At 43.2% G+C, this 21,321-nt stretch overlaps 1 protein-coding gene across 1 annotated transcript in view; it reads left to right on the plus strand.

Annotated features, from left to right (window-relative positions):
• The window catches only part of LOC115174709 (protein dispatched homolog 1-like), a 77,771-nt gene that overhangs the window by 13,513 nt on the left and 42,937 nt on the right, over positions 1–21,321 (plus strand). The window contains exon 2 of the mRNA XM_029733504.1: positions 12,003–12,077. The gene's annotated coding sequence lies outside the window, so the exon portion shown is untranslated. The remainder of the gene's footprint in view (positions 1–12,002; positions 12,078–21,321) is intronic.

A 21,321-nucleotide genomic window follows, 5' to 3' on the forward strand; every position in this document is an offset into this window, starting at 1 on the left:
TTGTCGTGCCATTCATCTGTCGCCATCACCTCATGTTCCAGCATTATAATTCACAGCCCCATGTCACAAGGATCTGTGCACAATTCCTGGAAGCTACAAATGACCCAGTTCTTTCATGGCCTGCATACTCGCCAGCAATGTCACCCGTTGAGCATGTTTGGGATGCTCTGTATTTATTTGTACAACAGCATGTTTGTTAGCGCCAGTATCCAGCAACTTTGCACAGCCATTGAAGAGGAGTGGGACAACATTCTACAGGCCACAATCAACAGCCTGATCAACTCTATGTGAAGGAGATGTGTTACGCTGCATGAGGCAAATGGTGGTCAAACCAGATACTGACTGGTTTTCTGATCCACACCCCTACCTTTTTTTTAAGGTTTCTGTGACCAACAGATGCATATCTGTATTCCCAGTCATGTGAAATCCGTAGATTAGGGCCTAATTGATTTATTTAAATTGACTGATTTGCTTATATGAACTGTAACTCAGTAAAATCTTTGAAATTGTTGCGTGTTGCATCCACTTTGAGAAGCAACTTCTACCTAAAGCCCTCCTTCCACTGTTGATAGCCGTGGAAGTTCTCAGGGATGAAATGGGTCCTGTGGCTTGACAAGTGGACGCCCAATTCGCCCCCCTCATTCTCACAAATGTATCCTACTTTTTACGAAGTTTGTCATTCATCGTGTGACGCTGACAGTGGAGCGTTGTGGGATTTTGGAGAACCTCAAACCCAGCTTTTAGAACAACATGCTAATATTATAACAATGTATTTAAGAGTTTTGCTCTGAGTTACTATAACATGCGTTTCTGGCATTGAGAAATATAGTAAGTGCTACACTCCCGTTTTAAACTGATGCTCATTTTGTTATGGATTCCTAGTGAAATGGCAGCTCAGCCTCGCTCAGTAAAGTGGCTGACTTGATGTTGCCCAGGGCCGGCTGTAGGGTAGTTTTCTTGGTTAAAGAGGGGCTCTGTTTAAGCCACAGTCAAGGCCTTGTGTCAGAGTGTTTACTAATGGGATTCTCTGTAGCACTGGCAGCTCTTCAATCCCCATTTATATGGTCTGTCTGGGCCCTGATTGTGGAGTGTAAAGTATTGAAGGAGCTGCTAGCTTTCTCCCAGACCTGAGCTCCAGAGATGGAGTCTCCTGTGTTTTTTTTGTACCCTGTATCCTGGACAGGTCATTACCATAAAAGAGAATGTGTTCTCAATTGGGCACCCTGTTAAATGAAGGCAATATTCCTCCTACTCCTCCTCCTCTTCTTCCTCCAGTTATCAGAATTTGAATCGTACAATAAGGTGAAATTGTTGTTTTAATGGTAACCTGATGGAACGATGCCTTTTGGCCTTGACTTTAGCTTGACTTTATTTCCCCCCTTACTCTCCTCAGTCCACCCTGGTCTACGTAAGTGATAACAGTGAAGAAAGGCACATTTCCTCATAGTTTCCCAACATTTCGTCCAATATGTCATTTTATTTGGCTTTTTTTTATTTTTATTTGGCTCATGACCTCTTTTTGTCAGAGACGAGTACAGTCTCTTTTTTTCCCTCTTTCAAAAACAAAAGCTTTTCAGAGGAGCTCTTATGGCCAGCCAGCTTTTTACTGACACACACACACACACACACACACACACTTGGCAAGGAGGTGGTAGTCTTACTTCACCCTTACACTGATGCTGTTCTTGATCGTCCCTGGCTGTCAGAGCGGACGTGAGCCCTCTCACGGAAACACCCCAGGAGTCAAGGGCACTTCTTCAAGGTTCCGGCTAGAGGGAGTGGCGGGATTAATGCTGACTGACTTCCCTGTTGGTGCCCTTGACGCAGGCTCCTCCAGGTTATCACCCCACCTTTGGCACGGCATGTGTTCTCATTAGACTATTGTGGAACCTTGTAGCCATCTGCAGCAGTTCTTACAGCAGGCCAGGCCACTGATTGTGGAGTGTAAAGTATTGAAGGAGCTGCTAGCTTTCTCCCAGACCTGAGCTCCAGAGTCTCCTGTGTTTTTCTGGACATGGCATGCTACCAGGCAGCCCCCTCATCCGTTAGAATGGGAGACTGGTCTTTGTCAGTTGTCTACTTGCACCCAAGCTTGCCCCTGAGTCATGTCATACCTCCTGTACTGTAAACACAGGGATTTGATGGACCCCTGGAGACGGTGAACCCACTGGTTGCCATTAGATGGGAAATCACATTCTTTTTTATGGCTGTTGTGATATTTTCATTGATCATACTGTTGAAGACAATGATGGAATATATGTGCAAATCATTTTATTTCAAGTTTATTTTAGAGCACACTTCTAAAAGGAATATTTTCCTATTGTACTCTATAATTCTTTGTTTGACAAACTTCTCACAGGTCACACATCCATCGCTGGTTAATCTGTTCAAAACCCTTCTGGTTCATTTAATCTGTTATTTTTCACTTGGAAACATGAACTTCCTGTTATTTTTTCAAAAAAAGCAAAGAATATTCTAAAACATCTCTCCCCATTTTCATTATGGTGGCTTCAAACATTTTTGTAAAAAAAAAAATGCATGCATGCTTTCAATTTCGTCCCTCCCGGCCGCCTCTTTCCATCCCTCTCTTCGTCCAGAAACACAACCAGCTTTGTTTTTGTAACGATCAGTTAAATTACACTTCCAAAGCTCAAGGTCAGAGCGACTTCCCCTTTTTTTGTTTTGATTTAAGTGGCACTTAGCCGTGCTACTGTAGCTAATCAAAAGGATTTATGGGGTGCATCACTTTGGCCTGGAATGAGGGGTGTTTGTTGACACCCTCCTCCAGGTGTTTTGGACGTTTTTTACTCACGATTGTTGTAGCTGATGGAATGGAAGGCAGGTGGGGAGACCTTCCACTTGTTTGGTAGAAAGCACAACCCTCTCCTTCCGCTTATCCGGAAAGTCTGTGTAAGCTTTCATAATTACATTGATCTTGAGAGGGTTTTACGACCTGCTGACGCAGTCTATCACATTTCAACATGGCACTTGTTAACAGCCCTGGTGTTTTGCATATTCCAAGTTCACGTCCAACCACGTGTGTTTCTGTTTCCTGTTAATTGGGAGTTTTCACATGACCCTGAAGGAGAGGAAGAGGAGCGGACAGACAGGCAGACGAGGGGTGTGTTTTTGGGCCTCAGAGCGTTGCCAAATGGTTCCTCTCCTTGATTGAGTCAGAGAGACTGTCATGCCAGAGGCGTGGACTACGAGAACCAGATGTTGACTTCCCCTCTACGTCTCCATAACCCTAAAAACAGATTACAGTATATTCCTGGTATTAGAGGCCTCAATAAAACGCTGTTTCGCAGCATTGTGCATTGTGCATGTTGCTTTTGTGTATTATTTTCGCTTTAAATGCAGGAAGTCATTATTCGGCCATCTTATCCGAGGAATTGTATTGCTCCCCCGAGTTTCCACCCGATCACATCTTTTGGACTGGTTTGGGTGAACACAACAGAGGCTTGCTGGGTTAATGAGCCTGCCTTCCCTGCCAGCCAATGGCACTGCCATCTTTATACCCAGACCTCTGCCAGCCTAATTGTTTACCTTAGAAATAGCTTCGGACAAAACCCTCCAAGCGCCCTAAATCTATCTTGGGCACTTATTTGGAATTTATGTGTGATTACTTGCCATTTAAGTGCCTTGGGAGGGAGGATTCATAATAGAGTGGGCGACGGGGGTAGGACGTCTTAGGCCAACTTACGATGGACGACCACAGTAAATGAAAGTGAGCAGTGAAGGATGGGACAGATTGAGAACATTTGGTCAAACTGGCTCTGGCTGAGCGTCTTAGCCCCCGAAGTCTCTCGGAGCGGCAGGTCATTGTTGTGTTTAAATATGCTGACCTCTAATGAGAAGGCAGGTTAGAGGACGACCTGGAAGTGCTTTGTCTGCATCTCCTGGGAACACAAACACCAACAGTATGCACAGGAACAGCTGCAGGGTTGCTCCTTGTCAGCGGACGCGTACTGACACTTATTTGTCATTTCGCTGCAAATTAATATATGGAGGCGTTTTTGGAGGGGCTTGCAGTGTGAGAAAATGCAGATAAGGGAATGTGTTGTAGGTGGATAACTGGGAATCAGTCACTCAAATGTTTGATATTAAACTTAAATCTAACAGGATGGCTCCTCGTCAAGGCTAACCTTTCTTCAGAATTCCTGTGAAAAATGATGGCACCTGATAATGATATAGTAGTCATTCCCAATATTTGTTTGTCTCTCACCATTCATGTCCATCTTTACAGATAATCCATATTTTGCTAATGGCTATTCCGCCCACTATGGAATGAAGGTTGTGTGTGTGTGTGTGTGTGTGTGTGTGTGTGTGTGTGTGTGTGTGTGTGTGTGTGTGTGTGTGTGTGTGTGTGTGTGTGTGTGTGTGTGTGTGTGTGTGTGTGTGTGTGTGTGTGTGGTTTTCCTTCTTACTAGCTCTGAGGAAAAATGTACTTACTATGACTCGCTGTGATAAGTGGTAGTCCTACCTAGGTATCTTAAAATGAATGCACTAACTGTAAGTCACTCTGGATAAGAGTGACTGCTAAATTACTAAAATCTAAAATATTGGTTTGGGTTTTGGTCTTAAGGTATTTAAGTAGTTCACAGATTCAATATTGAGGCTTGGATGTTATGGTTTAGGGCTGATTTTGGTCCAAAAGGCATCCCACACGGTCTTTTTTCAGCCAGACATTATTTGATTTGTTTAGAAAGGATTACCTCAGTCTATTTTGGCTTTGGTGTTGCCTTTTTTTGCTTTTTTCTGTTCGTTCTGCGCTTTCATCACTGCAGATTTCCCATGTTGATATCCCCATGTCATCCGATCCCTACGTATTTCTTCCTGTCCTAAAACCCAGTCCCATATGGTGTACAGTGTGACTTTCAGAAGCAATTTACATATCTAGCATGAAATCGAACAGTTGAAATAAGACACAGCGGAGAGATGCTTCTTGGCGCCGCTCCAGGAAGGGCAGCGGTTGCTAATCTGCTTCCTGGGCTTTGCGTTTTCTCCCTGTCCTTAGCTGTTAAGCACTTTAGGAAAATGCATCTTAAGTGCTCTTTTCATGTTTTTTGTTGTTGTACTTATTGAGTTTAACTTGCATGTAAATTCGCAGCATGGCATACTCAGTGAAAAGATCAGCGAATGGCAAGGAGGAAGCAAAGTGCTAGAGTAATTCTTGACGTAGATCGGGGACTGCAGATGTAAATTAGCTGTAAACTAAATCTGGTGCAGTGCATCACTTCTCACTAATGAGACTTATGTTTTGCTGTACATTGTCACAGTTCCAAATAAACTTAATTAATACATGTAATTGTATAGGAGACATTCTCTCAAGGCTGCCTGCCTGGTTTTTGCTCAGTTTAGTTGAACCTATAGAGGGTGCTTTGGCTTTTGAAGTTTTTTCAACTTGAAAGGAACATCGTTTTAACTTTTGATCCAGTACAATTGGGAGAGACGTTTATGTTGAATAGAATAAGACAGTAAGCCAGCAGGAATCCAAATGGCTATGACTAATTTCTCAGATGTAAAACAAAATGGTAGAATGCTTTTTAAAAGCAAAAATGGAATAACCATTTCCTCAAAAGTAGTCCACCTCTTCCACAAAGGCTTTCGTGAGTTTATATAGGCCTACCTTAACTCAGTGGTGGAAGAGACCAAATACTGAAGCTTCTTCAAACTAAAAACAAAGGGTTCTTTATCTTTGAAATCTATTCAGACCATTGGAAACTCCAATGTAAAGCAACGCTTATGATTCAGAAGGGAACAGTTTTCTCATGTCATTGCTTGTTTTGAAGTCCTGCTGAAGAGTGCCCCCCCTTCTCTCTCCTTCAGCAAACTGGTCATTTGTTATTTTTCTATCTTCTTTCCTCTTAGGATTTTGTTGCCAAGGCAATGGTTGAGAAATGCGGCCCTGGGATGTGTGTGTGAATGCGACGGAGGAATGCCTGTGTTAAACATGGCCAGAGGATCCTATCAGACCCTGAGGCACGGGAATAAAAGAGACACACTGGTGTCTGAGGATGCTCTTCACTCAAAGGAAATGACCCTGTGATACACAGGCACTGCCCGAATTCCTGCCCTTGTGTTGTCATCGCAAAAGTAAATACTTTGGGCCATGGTTTTGTTGCTAAATCAACAGGCTTTCTTGCTCAGCTTAAAGGGATAATCCACCCCCAGAAATAAATATCATGAAACTGTCAATTTGATGAAAGCTTGTTCTATCAGTGGGTAAAATACACATTTTCCCAGGATTTAACTTCGAAGTGGTCCATCTGTGAAATCAGGAAATTGTGTAGGACACGTCATAGCTACATGGTTCTCCTCGCTGGAGATCGGGGATTACACACTCTTATTTCAAAATGCTTTCAAAACAATTGCCTGCACCCCAGATCGCCAAATTAGCCAATAGATAGTATGGGCATACTTGTATATAACACATCCATCCATTTACTGTGCATTCAGAAAGTATTCAGACCCCTTGACTTTTTCCACATTTTGTTACGTTACAGCCTTATTCTAAAATTGATTAAATAAAAGAAATCCTCAAATCTATACACAAAACCTGATTTCGCTTTGTTATTATGGGGTATTTACAAAATACCTTATTTACATAAGTATTCAGACCCTTATTAGACTCGAAATTGAGATCAGGTGCATCCTGTTTCCAATGATCATTCTTGATGTTTCCACAACTTGATTCGAGTCCACTTGTGGTAAATTCAATTGATTGGACATGATTTGTAAAGGCACACACCTGTTTATATAAAGTCCCACAGTTGACAGTGCATGTCAGAGCAAAAACCAAGCCATGTGGTCAAAGGACTTATCCGTAGAGCTCCGAGACCTGAAAATAGCTGTGCAGTAGCGCTCCCCATGCAACCTGACAGAGCTTGAGAGGATTTGCAGAGAAGAATGGGAGAAACTCCCCAGATACAGGTGTGCCAAGCTTGTAGCGTCATACCCAAGAAGACTCGAGGCTGTAATTGCTGCCAACGGTGCTTCAACAAAGTACGGCGTAAAGTGTCTGAATACCTACAGTTGAAGTCGGAAGTTTACATGCATACACTTAGGTTGGAGTCATTAAAACTCGTTTTTCAACCACTCCATAAATTTCTTGTTAACAAACTATATTTTTGGCAAGTCCGTTAGGACATCTACTTTGTGCATGACACAAGCAATTTTTCCAACAATTGTTTACAGACAGATTATTTCATTTATAATTCACTGTATCATAATTCCAGTGGGTCAGAAGTTTAGATACACTATCTTGACCGTGCCTTTTAAACAGCTTGGAAAATTCCCTAAAATGATGTCATGGCTTTAGAAGCTTCTGATAGGCTAATTAACATAATTTGAGTCAATTGGAGGTGTACCTGTGGATGTATTTCAAGGCCTACCTTCAAACTCAGTGCCTCTTTGCTTGACATCATGAGAAAATCAAAAGAAATTGTAGACCTCCACAAGTCTGGTTCATCCTTGGGAGCAATTTCCAAATGCCTGAAGGTACCACGTTCATCTGTACAAACGATAGTGCGCAAGTATAAACACCATGGGCCCACGCAGCCATCATACCGCTCAGGAAGGAGACGCGTTCTGTCTCCTAGAGATGAACGTACTTTGGTGCGAAAAACGCAGAACAACAGCAAAGGACCTTGTGAAGATGCTGGAGGAAACGGTTCAAAAGTATCTATATCCACAGTAAAACAAGTCCTATATCGACATAACCTGAAAGGCCGCTCAGCAAGGAAGAAGCCACTGCTCCAAAACCGTCATAAAAAAGCCAGACTACGGTTTGCAACTGCACATGGGGACAAAGATCGTACTTATTGGAGAAATGTCCTCTGGTCTGATGAAACCAAAATATAATTGTTTGGCAATAATGACCATCGTTATGTTTGGATGAAAAAGGGGGAGGCTTGCAAGCCGAAGAACACCATCCCAACCGTGAAGCACGGGGGTGGCAGCATCATGTTGTGGGGGTGCTTTGCTGCAGGAGGGACTGGTGCACTTCATGAGGGAGGAACATTATGTGGATATATTGAAGCAACATCTCAAGACATCAGTCAGGAAGTTAAGCTTGGTTGCCAATGGGTCTTCCAAATGGACAATGACCCCAAGCATACTTCCAAAGTTATGGCAAAATGGCTTAAAGACAACAAAGTCAAGGTATTGGAGTGGCCATCACAAAGCCCTGACCTCAGTCCCGTAGAAAATGTTTGGGCAGAACTGAAAAAGCGTGTGCGAGCAAGGAGGCCTATAAACCTGACTCAGTTACATCAGATGTGTCAGGAGGAATGGGCCAAAATTCACCCAACTTATTGTGGGAAGCTTGTGGAAGGCTACCAGAAACGTTTGACCCAAGTTAAGCTATTTTAAGGCAATGCTAGCAAATGCTAATTGAGTGTATGTAAACTTCTGACCCACTGGGAATGTGATGAAAGAAATAAAAGCTGAAATAAATAATTCTCTCTACTATTATTCTGACATTTCATATTCTTAAAATAAGGTGGTGATCCTAACTGACCTAAGACGGAATTTTTACTACTACTAGGATTAAATGTCAGGAATTAAACTGAGTTTAAATGTATTTGGCTAAGGTTTATGGAAACTTCCGACTTCAACTGTATATAAATGGGATCTTTCTGTTTTACATTTTTTTATACGTTTGAAAAAAAATCAAAAAACCTGTTTTTGCTTTGTCATTATGGGGTACTGTGTGTAGATTGATGAGGAAAAAACTATTTAATCAATTTTAGAATAAGGCTGTAACGTAACAAAATGTGGAAAAAGTCAATGGGTCCGGATACTTTCCCAATACTGACCAAAACTTGAGACTTCTCTGGCATTGTGTTGTGTGAAACAACTGTACATTTTAGAGTTGCCTTTTGTCTCCAGCACATGGTGCACCTGTTTAATGATCATGGTGTTTAATCAGCTTCTTGATATGCTACACCTGTCAGGTTAATGGATTGTCTTGGCAAAGGAGAAATGCTCACTAATAGGGATGTAAACAAATTTGTGCACAAAATTGGAGAGATAAGCTTTTTGTGGCTTTTGAATTTTTTGGTTCGTTATATATCGTCATGAAAGTTTTATAGTTTTCTTAGATGTGCTGTTCTAAACAGTGTAACAAATTATTCAACTCAGTTTCTCCTTCAAGTACCATCTCGCACTGCTCCCTGTGTGTTTGTGGGAAACATGGGAAAGGGCTGTCGTTGCTGTAGCAATGTACTCTGTTCTCGCTCTGGGCATAGCCGAACTGCAAATTGAACTCAGAGAGTTAGACTCCTAAATTGATAGTGTAGTTTGTTTAGGCGATTTTACAGCTAGCTACTTCATATGCTGATATTGACTTTGGTATTATTGTGTGTAGCTACGTTTGCTGTATAGCTAGCTCGCTACTTAGCCAGCCCAGACTGAGAGCATTTCATTGTGGGTTTTGTAGTCGACTTGAGCTGCAACAGATTTCCACAACAATTTTCACATTGCTACCAACTTTGTTATTAACAACAAAATGAAACCTTTGTTCACAAAAAATATTGTTTTCGCATATTAGTGTTATTTAACACTGTTTAATCATAGAAATTAGTGGTTTGGGGGTGGATTATCCCTTTAGGAGGATGATTTCCTCGAACTGAGCTCAAGTGTGAAGAACACTAGTTGTCTTAATGTCCATTTTTCATTATTTAAATAATCTTCAGAGAATAATATCCATCAAACTCAAATGCATCTTCTCAGAAGAAATTTCGTATACAGGAGATTTCATGGTTTTGAACTTGCCTGATAAATTAGAGTGACTCCTTTGGAAATTAGTGGTGACTGTGACTCAAGCCAAACCTCATTGGAGTAATTGGCTAACACCATGCTGGGAATCTGCCGTCCAATGGCAAGGCAGGGGGAGATTAAAATCATTTCTGAGCAGGATGTATGTCAATTAATTGGGCCTGTGTTTAGGACTTCATCTAAATTAGTATGGAAGGGTTTTCCCCTCAAAGATCTTACAGACACATTTTTGTACAACAACAGAGACCAACTCTAATCCAGAGGGAAATGTATTGTTTATTAGTGTCGCCGCAAGAACCAACTGTTGCTATTCTACTGGAATTGTAAAGAAAATGCACGTTTTCTTACTATCCTTAAAAAAGTGACAATCTCAGTTGTTCGGCAGACTAGTGTGTTTGTTAGTACCTTGGCTTGTCTTTTTGTGATGTAAAGCTAGATTTATTTCCTTGTCAAATGCTAATGATGTTCCTTACCCCTCCTCCTAATACAGACCATATGGTATGTGTGTTGTAAATGGTAACATGCATGGAACATGCAGGCTTCATAGCAGGGCTGGGAATTGCCGAGAGCCTCACGATATGACAGTATCACAATACTTAGGTGCCGATACGATATGTATTGCGATACTCGCGATTCTATATGTATTGTGATTCAATACTGTGATTATATTGCAATTTGACGTTCCAAACATATTGCTCACCTGTCTGCTGCAGAGGGACAAGAGAGCCATGAGAAAAAGGTTTTGATCAGTCTTGGAAGTAAAAGTGCTGAAAATGAAAACATGTTGGCTCATTATTTATAAAGAAGATGGAGAACAAGCTATGAAGGAAAAATACAGGAATATTGGTGCAGATACAGCCAACTAGCACAAAAATGTAACTGCGATATTGTCAAAACGATATGACATATCAAAAATAATGTATAGACCCCCCCTACTAGAATATGTAAGTGCTCTCTATAAAAAAGTCATGTTGAACAACTCAATTGGATTATGGAATTCAAGCTTGCGTCATGTTGTGGTGAATGGAGACCTAGGCCTATGTCAGAGAGAAGTTCAGGAGCTTTGATTGATTAACCAGTTCTACAATTTTTACTGAAGCTTGCTGGGTGAATTAATGATCTGAAGATCTTGAAGACTACAAACCCATTTCTGTCCATTACGGTAATATCCCTGTGACCTAAAGCTGTTATACCAATTTACCAAAAAACTCTCATCCGTCCACATTTTTCTCCATCACTGGCTGCTTTTCTCTTCATCTTCATGTGGCTATCTCCGCACACCTTGGTAATTGGTGATGTGGACCATATGTTGGCTTTCAATAGCAGTCTGTTCAGTCGGTGGCACCAGGACTTCTCCTTCCCGGTCACATAGTAGTTGTTGTCTTGGGAAGGGGAGGAATATCTCCCGGTCTTCTTCTCCCCCCTTCCTACCACCAAACCCCTCTTGGTGGAGCGTTGTGCTGTTGGGAAGCTGGCCATTGGGCCTGGCTGTTTTGAAAAAGGCTCCACAGCCCTGCTTGCTGACGGTGTCTAATTTTCACAGTGACCTTCTGTGACCTTATTAATGGGGCAAGAGCAGCAGGGCTGCTGTGACCCTTCCTCTCGGGGGTCAAGGTGGTTGAGCAGGGAGCAGCCATTAGCTTGAGAGCCTCCCGAGGAGAGGCTCTTTTGAAACTCACAGGAAACATGTCACTTTCTCCTTTCCCCTTCTCCCCCAATTAAAATGATTTTCCTAACTTTTTGTTTTCCAGGCCTGCGAGTTGGGAGATGTTTGGAATCAGTATTTGTAGATATTTTCTGTGTGGAGTTCTCCTTTTCTTTTGAGGAGGAGAGATTTTTGGGGCCTATTAAAAACTGATGAAGCTGTTTACTAGCACCATTTTTCGGAGTAGCCTAATTGTCGTTGTAGGTTTTATTTTGTTTTTGTTGGAAAGGTAGCCTATTTGAGACTGAAGTTCAAGCATGTTTACTGGTTGTTCTTCTTTATAAAGTCTGCTGCATACACTGGCTCAGGGCTGGCTGTGCTTGGGGAGTCATAAAACATGCCGTGTCATCAAGTTCAAAAGGTACATTATATCACCATAGAGAGCCAGCAACTCTTCAGCATGATGAGATTGCCAGAGTGAAACTTCCATCAAGGTTTGCTTCAAGACCCTCACTTTTCCCAAAGGAAAAAAAATAGTTATTTTGTTGTTAAGTTAGTTTATTTGTCTCTCTTACAGCTTACCCCATTGTGAATCCCTTTCCAATCTGAACGCATGAACAGCATCACTACGTTGGACAATATTTCTCCCCTGGTAAGTATTTTACCTAGTTTTCTCTTTCTTCTTATACAAGAAGCATAACAATTTACTTTGCAACACCACACAGATTTGACTGATAAACAAGATATAGGCCTAATTCCTCACAACCAAGTACATATCCAGTACTTTTTTCTTGATATTTAATTTATATATATATATATATTTTTTTTTACTAATAGTTACCAGTACTTTGTCTTCAAAGAGCTGTTGGACTATAATGATTGCAACTTTCATGTAATCAAACTCTGAGTATATTTTTCACAGTGAATACACTCTGTTTTCTATCATACCCTCTCCCCCTTTCCCATTCCTCTCTGCTTGGCGGGCCCACACAGGCTCTCAGTATAAGTCAAACACTGTTTTTTTTTTCTTCTGCTCTTGCTACAACTGGGTCAGTGAGAAGCACAAGGTGAATCTGTTTACCTACAGCTCACGCAGGCTCCCCTACTGAAACTGACTTTGATGCACACACGCACACGCACACGCACACACACACACACAGAGCCATGTCAAAAAGACGACAACTGTTACATTTTGCAAGGTGTTCCTAAAGTCAAGTTGAAGACCAGACTGACCACTTTTCTTCTCTTTGACTGTCGCTTTGTTGCATAAAAATCAATCCGATAAATGAACAGGTGTATGTTTTTGTGCTTGTGCGTGGGTGCCAGTGTGTGCGTTGAGGTCCAATATCTGACTGTGCATGTATGAAATGTGGAGAGGAACAGAATGGAGCAGCTGGGTCTGCTTTGTTGGCTTGTTTTGTAATGTCAGAGTCTGGTGTTGATTCAGAGCAAAGCTGCATGCTTTACACCTTTCCTGCACAGCTGCAATGATTCTGCTCTTAATAAGGTCCACATAAGACAAAACTGGAGGGGACTGGGTGGGGGGTAAGGAGTTGGGGCTGTACGTAGGTGGGGGTTGCGGTGCAGCTCGCCGAGTCAAAATATGACTGCCGCCTGCGAGGGAATCTAGCAGCTGTGTTGACCGTCTCGTCTGACTGTGAAGAGAGGCACTGATTATAAAGTGCAACATTCTGGCAAGCCAGCAGTCTCAGCGAGGAACGGCTTTGATCATTTAGCATTGTAAACTGCTCCATCATCTAAAGCCTCAGGTAATACACTGGTTTATTACCTTAATGAAGGGGTTGAAATGTTTATCTACAGTACTAAGCCCTCAAGCACTTTTGTGGCCAGTGATGAAGAATCCTTTTGGCAACGACCTGAGGGATGAGCAGTTTGTTAGTGCTCATTTGTGGCAGCTTTGGAGGAAAATGTTGTATTAGGCTACTTAAAGTTTATTATCTGTCGATTTTGATACACTTTCCTCAATGCACTTGTAGATTAATGTATTGAGAAAGCTCCTCTCTGCTTTGACACATTGAAATCCACAAAGAATACAGGTGTAGGATTTTAATTTGATCAGTTTCTCACAGCAGGAAAATAATCCTGCAGCAACAGGAAATGTGAATTATTGTGTGGATTGTAATTAATGGCCATTTTTGTAGGAGTTGATACATTTTTAGTTTGGGGAAATCAAGTCTGACATTTTAAATGACAAACTTTAGAAGCCCTTTAAAACCTTGAATACGCCTCCCGAGTGGCGCAGCGGTCTAAGGCACTGCATCGCAGTGCTTGAGGAGTCACTACAGCAATGGGTTCGATCCCAGACTGTGTCACAGCCGTCCGTGACCGGGAGACCCATGAGGCGGCGCACAGTTGGCTGAGCGTCGCCCGGGTTAGGGGATGGTTTGGCCTGTCGGGATTTCCTTGTCCCATCGCGCTCTAGCGACTCCTTGTGGCGGGCCGGGCGCCTGGAAGCTGACATTGTTTCCTCTGACACATTGGTGTGGCTGGCTTCTGGGTTAAGTGAGCAGTGTGTCAAGAAGCAGTGAGTGTCAAGAAGCAGTGCGGCTCGGCAGGGTCGTGTTTCGGGGGACGCATGGCTCTCGACCTTCGCCTCTCCCAAGTCCGTAAGGGAGTTGCAGCGATGGGACAAGACATGGGATGGGACATTTCCGGCAGCAACAGGGTGATCAAATGAATATTCTACATTTATACCCGCCTCATGAATGATTCAACCCTAGCAGGAGATTATTTTACCTAATGCTCAGTCACTACTGATTTATAGCGCCATTCTGAGCAGCAAACCATCTGGGTTTGACACCTCAACTGACTTGACCATAGGCAGGTATAGTTTGTGACATTTTAATAGCCAGGAGATTATATTCAATTGCAATAGAAACATGTACATGTCCTTATGCAATCATTATGCAAATGATTGTATTTGTATTCAGTAACGGAGGCCCTAACTCCTGGTTGGTCACTGATTGGAGTTTTCATTTCCCTTATTGATTATCAATGGCAAATTAGAGGAGTTGGGTTCCTTGCTGCCAGAAAGGTTTCACCAAAGGCCCGATGTAGGCTATTCATAACTAGAGGCAATACTCTGCCCTGTAGTTAATTTTGGCTGTTGTTTTGGCTCATCTTCGGTCTATTGTGGTGGCAGTTCCGCTGGTAGTCCCATGTAAACAGCTCTCAAAGGGGTTCCCCTCTCCTAGTCTCTCTCCCAGAGAGCCTGTGCCTCTGGTTTAAATGGGGTAATTGATAGTAGAGGATGCCTGATCCTGGTGTCTGGTGCCAGGAAGGACCAGCTCTGTGTCTCTGACCCCTCCTGTACAAAGGGACCCTCTCCTCATCCCTTCTCTCAGAAAGCTGGGAAGAGTAAATATTTAGCAGGCCGCACAACAATGGCTCGCCCAGGGAGAGAATGAGACTTTCATCAGAACTCATGGCTAAAGGGACATTTGGCAGAGGGGGAACTAGTTGGCTAGTTTGCTAAATCTGGAGGAGGGGTTTTTAGGGGGAAAGGAATCTCTCATGCTGAAGTCTCATTTCTAGGGCGGGTTTTTCACTAGAACCCAGATCAGCCACTAAGGATACTTTTTATCTAAATATACACTACCCTTCAAAGATTTGGGGTCACTTAGAAATTAGAGTGTCTAGAGTTGCAAAGAAAAAGCCATATCTGAAGAAAAGATGAAGATGGGCAAAAGAACACAGACACTGGACAGAGGAACTCTGCCTAGAAGGCCAGCATCCCGGAGTCGCCTCTTCACTGTTGATGTTGAGATTGGTGTTTTGCGGGTACTATTTAATGAAGCTGCCATTTAAGGACTTGTGAGGCATCTGTTTCTCAAACTAGACACACTAATGTACTTGTCCTCTTGCTCAGTTGTGCACCGGGGCCTCCCACACTTTCTATTCTGGTTAGAGCCAGTTTGCGCTGTTCTGTGAATGGAGTAGTACACAGCAATGTGCGAGATCTTCACTTTCTTGGCAATTTCTCGCATGGAATAGCCTTCATTTTTCAGAACAAGAATAGACTGAAGAGTTTCAGAAGAAAGTTCTTTGTTTCTGGCCATTTGCAGCCTGTAATCGAACCCACAAATGCTGATGCTCCAGATACTCAACTAGTCTAAAGAAGGCCAGTTTGATTTCTTCTTTAATCAGAACAACAGTTTTCAGCTGTGCTAACATGATTGCAAAAGGGTTTTCTAATGATCAATTAGCCTTTTAAAATGATAAACTTGGATTAGCTAACACAATGTGCCATTGGAACACAGGAGTGATGGTTGCTGATAATGGGCCTCTGTACGCCTATGTAGATATTCCATAAAAAATGTGCCGTTTCCTGCTACAATAGTCATTTACAACATTAACCATGTCAACACTGTATTTCTGATCAATTTGATGTTATTTTAATGGACAAATAAGGTGCTTTTCTTTAAAAAACAAGGACATTTCTTAGTGACGCTGAACTTTTGAATGGTAGTGTATATTTAAGATCCTTCACACTGTTGAAGTGATCAGACATCCTTTCTGTCAGCGCACTCTCTCCTCTGTTTGGAAAACTACTTCAACTCCATTATGGCACACATTTTCTTCCGTTCTTTTACCCCCCTCTTTGACACTCTAACACTGACGTGTGTGTGTGTGTGTGTGTGTGTTTGTCTTTTTTACAAGCCAAGTTACCAGCCTTCCTTTAGACACGCTCTGAATTTCCTTTCTCATTACCCCCTCCCCCGCACTCCCTCTTCTATCCTACATTAGATTAGTTGCTTGTAAACCTTTGTACAGTACTACATCTCACTTAATGCCCACACAATGAAAAAGGGGTTCTGCAGTCTAAAGGCCTCTGCCGGGTTCCATTGGAAAGGCCTTAAAGCAGGTTTTGTCTCCCGTGCGCCACCATTGTGACTGACATTAACAGCCTAGAGGAGGAGGCCGGCGTAGGGCTCACTGTGCGAAGGCTGTTCCCTGGCCAGGGAGAGAAGCATGGGATCAACACTGTGATTTACTGTAACTCGTAAATCCTCGTCATTTACTGCCATAATTACTCCTCCAAAGGTGTGAAGTGCTTCAACAAAACATAGTGTTCTGGGATGAATGGGCCTGGCCCCCCACTCCCGGATTCATTCTGGCTGGCACGATTACGGCTGCCACGGCAGAGAGAGCCCAGTCCAGGGTCACTGAGCCTCTCAACACTGGGGAAGCTCACTTCTCCCACTGACACAGAGTGGGGTGGGGGTGCGGGGGGAGCAAGAGGGACATTTTGCCACGATGTAGATGGTATTAGAAAAAACCTCCAGCAACCGTCTTTTCCAATGATATAACTTTAATGTTAAGTTGTTAATTATGTATTCGCATCATGGAATAGAGTGCAAAGACCAGTCATCACTGGCGATAATCTTCCAACACTTCAAACAAACAATAAGTCGTGGTTAGAATGAATAAGAGTGAGAAGGAATCAACACTTCAATGGGAAATGAATGAAACAAACAAACAGGATCAATATGGAAAACAGCAGGCTGGCAATCTGTCTCTGTTGGCTTTCTATTGGTTGTGTTTTAATTGGTCAAGTTAAAGCGGTGTTGGTTGTGCTGCAGACTAATGGGCTGAGTATGTAGCTGAGTGAGTACTAAAGGGTTGCAGGTCCACGGCTGTGCCAGGTCCACGGCTGTGCCAGGTCCACGGCTGTGCCAGGCAGCCCGTGGTTTATGAACCACTCTCCTTCACTTGTTCCTTAACATTCTCCGTGTGTTTGCGTGTGTGTTTGGTTATGGATGTGTAGTTGCGAGAGTGTGTGTGTGTGTGTGTGTGTGTGTGAGAGTGTGTGAGTGAGTGAGTGTGTGTGTGTGTGTGTGTGTATATACGTATGACACAGGCCTGTGAAAGGAAAAAAGAGCCCCCTCGTTGTAATGCCTTTAAGGGAGGCCTGTTGACCCAAAGCATGATGTAATTCAATAAGCCTGTCACTAATAATTTCCCACTTTTTTTAATGGGCTGGAGATTGATCCAGGTTCTGTAGCAAGGCCCCATTTTCTCTGGGCGGGGTGTTTTTCCTGCTCCATCCATTTTACTGCCATATTTCACTGTTTATAAATATTTATGCACATATACAGCTGTCTAATAAAGACTAGGAACTGGACGGCTTTCCAGTTTTCATTTTTAAGATCTTATATTTTGCTGGTGGAAATGCCAAAAAGCTGTACCCACCCTTTTAATAATAATAATAATAACAACAGCTTGTTTTCTCACGTAAAAGAAAAATGACAAACAGACCTTCACCCCTATAAGTATGCATATGCATGCTCTCTTACATATACAAACATACCCTCATACACTACATGACCATAGGTGTGTGGACACCTGCTCGTCGAACATCTCATTCCAAAATCATGGGCATTAATATGGAGTTGGTCCCCCATTCGCTGCTATAACAGCCTCCACTCTTCTGGGAAGGCTTTCCATTAGATGTTGGAACATTGCTGCGGGGACTAGCTTCCATTCAGCCACAAGAGCAATAGTGAGGTCGGGTACTGATGTTGGGCGATTAGGCCTGGCTCGCAGTCGGCGTTCAAGTTCATCCCAAAGGTGTTCGATGTAGTTGAGGTCGGGGTTCTGTGCTGGCCAGTCAAGTTCTTCCACACTGAACTCAACAAACCATTTATGTTTGGACCTTACTTTGTGCACGGGGGCATTGTCATGCTGAAACAGGAAAGGGCCTTCCCCAAACTGTTGCCACAAAGTTGGAAACACAGAATCATCTAAAATGTCATTGAATGCTGTCGCGTTAAGATTTCCCTTCACTGGAACTAATTGGCCTCACCCGAATCATGAAAAACAGCCCCAGAGCATTATTCCTCCTCCACCAAACTATGACGGTGCCACGTTGAAAGTCACTGAGTTCTTCAGTAAGGCCATTCTACTGCCAATGTTTGTCTATGGAGCATGGCTGTGTGCTGGATTTTTATACACCTGTCAGCAACGGGTGTGGCTGAAATAGCCGAATCCATTCATTTGAAGGGGTGTCCGCTATACACTAGAAGTATATAAAAGTATGTCCATTTTTGCTTCGTACCCTGATGCTGTGAAGTAGATGGATGGGTCGGGGCGTTGTGCACAACACAGGGAGTTTGTGAGGAGATGCCTGTAGCTCTCAGGCTCTCTTTCTTCTGGGCTCCTGGTACTGTATCAGTTTCCGTTTTGATGTACTATTTGTTTTGAGTCCCGGGGCACCAACGTTTCAGATGCTGTGTTAAGTGGATGGGCTGTCAGAAAAAAGTTCCCACAGTCATTCTTTGTGAGTGACCTTTTATTTTTTTTACTGAATTTTTTACAGATAGGGACTTAGAGATGAGCCCCCCCCCCCCTTTCCAAACACACCCAGCACCCTCCACCTACAGCATCAGGGCCACATGTACGTGTGACAGTCATGAGTACACACGTGAGTATTTATAGTCTACATTTGTTAAAGCTCACATTTATCATGTGGCCTGCTGGTGTCAGTGACTGCTGCGTTCCCATGTCTCTCTGCTGCTACTCTTGCCCCCCCCCTCCACACACACACTTTGGTTTGCATTCATGAATTCACCCCTCACCACAGAAATCATCCTGATTGAGGGAGAACTCTGAAGCTGTTCAGTATGGTCCACGAGAACATTTGAGAAAATGGTCTATATTCTATAATCATTTCTTGATGGGCCTAACTTGTATACAGTCATTCTGTTGTTGGATTCTTCAGCTTGTTAGGGGAAGAATTTTAAAAGTTTGTTCCATCAAACTTGCGACACTAGTCCATTAGCATATGGCAGCGATCATCAGAAGCCATAAAGAGGGAAGCGGTGTGCCTTCAGGGCTGGACTGGTTTTTATTTGGAACCACTTAAGATATTCACCTGTGTAAAATTGTTTATCTTGGAAAGAATGGTAAATAAATCCACTTGGGCCTATAGCCAATCATAAAGTGCGCAGAGTGCCCGTAAAAGCCTAATTAGACCAGTCTCAGACCAACTTTTGACATTGGTTGCCATTCTTTACAAAACCCTCTTAACAACTTATAGCTGGTTAGCTGCCAAGAGCAGAACAAATCTAAAGGCTGAAGGCCATTACTCACTCACTCCGGGAAAGGTTAATGCACTGTTCTGTACTGGCCTTAAGGTGTATATTAGTATTATTACTTAGCCGTGAACAGATCCAATAACTGGGCCTGCACTTTACGTGTAAAAAAAAATAAAAACAAGGGAATGAGGGGGGGAAAGAGAGACGTGAAATGCTCTTTGTGTTCAAATGTCAACACATTTTTGTATTTTTATTTTCTGGAGGAGCAGCTGTGGAGGCCTAAGCCCCGTCTCACTGCTGTACTCCCCTCCGTAGGGAGCATGACAGAGTCCAAATGCCAGCCGCTCCACTCTGCCCCATCCCTCCTAGAACCAGTCCCATTAGTGGGGCTAATACACCCCCACCTTCCCCACTTCGTCCCGGCCCCAGAAAGCCCACTTGTCCTTGGGCCGCTGAGTGAGATGACACAGGATGAAGTCACTCCATTTGTGTTGGCACAGAGACCAGACCGATGCCGGGCTGCCAAGAGTTCTTGGACACGTCTCGCTCTGGTGAGAGGGAGAGGAACCATAAGGTAGATTTCGTGTCGCAGTACGGTGGGCCCACGTCCAGCATTACTTTTGCACAACCTGTGTTGAAAACCCCACTGAAATAAGACAATATTGTAAATTGAGGTGGTGATGTTATAGAATGCATGACGCTGAAAGTTGGGAGAGGTTCCTGTTCATGTCTTAACTCCTAGCGTTGACATGCTGACATGAGTCAAAGCCACTTTTTGTATGTTATTGTTTTTGGATGTGTGTACCTTATTATCCATAATTCCAGTCATTTTGCGCTCTGACAGTATTTTGACAGTGGTGTGTGATCTCACAGCGAGATTTTTCCTCTCTGTATCCGGTGCTGTGTGATTTACCTGCTGTGGAATCAGAGGGTCCCAGAGACATTTTACATCCTCGTCCCAAAAAGGTAGCTAGCGAAGGCCAGAGTTTGACAGACATCCTCCCACCCCCTATCCTTCCCCTCAGAGGCCGGAGAGGAGCTGCCCTGTCCTGTGTTTGTAGAGCAGGGGCTAGGGGGAAGTTTGACTCTGGAAAGCTTTGCCTGTGTTTGGGCAATTCCTCAAAGGCTTAGCTGACCTGATGAACAAATGCTACATTTGGGCTCCTCAAAGAGTCTCTTTCCATTACCCTCCCCGGCAAACCCCAGCCTCCTCCTCCTCCCCGGTCGGCTGGACTGCCCTGTCTGTCTCAGCCCTTCGTTAGCATCTCAGCATGCCCAAGATCAAACAACATGGACGGACTCCTTCCTTCCACTGTCACTCTGCTCTATCATTTGTAGTGCCAGTCTCAGTTTTCTAGTGCTCTGAGCGACCTAAACGTAACATGTAAAGTGTTGGTCCCATGTTTCATGAGCTGAAATAAAATATGCCCGAAATTTTCCATACACACAAAGTTTATTTCCCTCAGTTTTGTGCACAAATTTGTTTACATCCCTGTTAGTGAGCATTTCTCATTTGTCAAGATAATCCATCCACCTGACAGGTGTGGCATATAAAAAATCTGATTAAACAACATGGTCCTTACACAGGTGCACCTTGTGCTGGGGACAATCAAAGGCCACACTAAAATGTGCAGTTTTGTCACTGAAGTTTTGAGGGAGTGTGCAGGAATGTCCACCAGAGCTGTTGCCAGAGAATTTTATTTTAATATCTCTACCATAAGCCTCCTCCAACATCATTTTAGAGAATTTGGCAGTACGTCCAACCAGCCTCACAACCGCAGACCATGTGTATGTAGTCATGTGGACGAACGGTTTTCTGATGTTAACATTGTGAACAGA

This window comes from Salmo trutta, chromosome 35 (genome assembly GCF_901001165.1).
Source record: "Salmo trutta chromosome 35, fSalTru1.1, whole genome shotgun sequence".
NCBI lineage: Eukaryota > Metazoa > Chordata > Actinopteri > Salmoniformes > Salmonidae > Salmo > Salmo trutta.